Genomic DNA, 511 nt, shown 5'->3' with positions numbered 1-511 from the left:
TCTGTTCTGTTGGATTCTGTATATAGCTACACCTCGGTTGGAGTGGGTGGGTGGGATCGTGGCGTGGTGGTCTTTGCTTTGGGGAGGGGAGGGCCCGCGGGAGGGGGGAAGGGGAGGGGTGGGCGGCCGAAAGCCAACTGTTTGTACTGAATGGCGAGAATGTTCTAGTAAATGTGTACCAAAATGTGAACTACTTTGTACGATTACAGTCTCCACGTCGACCTAACAGAATATTATTGATATTAATGTGCTTTTTTTGTATAAAGTGCAAACATTTTCGTCCCAAAGTCTGAGTACTTTAGTGCAGTAAACTGTTGTTTCATGTCCTGTCAACAATTCGTATAGTACGAGCCTGGATCTACGTGTCAAACTGTTCCATTTGTTTATGTAAAGTGATATTAAAAAAGATATAAACTATAGCTGTCCATTGCTTTTGGCAAACTATACAACCACACAATGTATATAATTCCTAGTTTCCATATTTATCCGCATGTAAAGGGCCCGGTTTATC

The sequence above is a fragment of the Mesocricetus auratus genome, unplaced genomic scaffold (assembly GCF_017639785.1).
Source record: "Mesocricetus auratus isolate SY011 unplaced genomic scaffold, BCM_Maur_2.0 Super-Scaffold_100691, whole genome shotgun sequence".
Classification (NCBI taxonomy): Eukaryota; Metazoa; Chordata; class Mammalia; order Rodentia; family Cricetidae; genus Mesocricetus; species Mesocricetus auratus.
The sequence above is the reverse complement of the archived record's forward strand: the minus strand, read 5'-3'. Positions refer to the sequence as shown.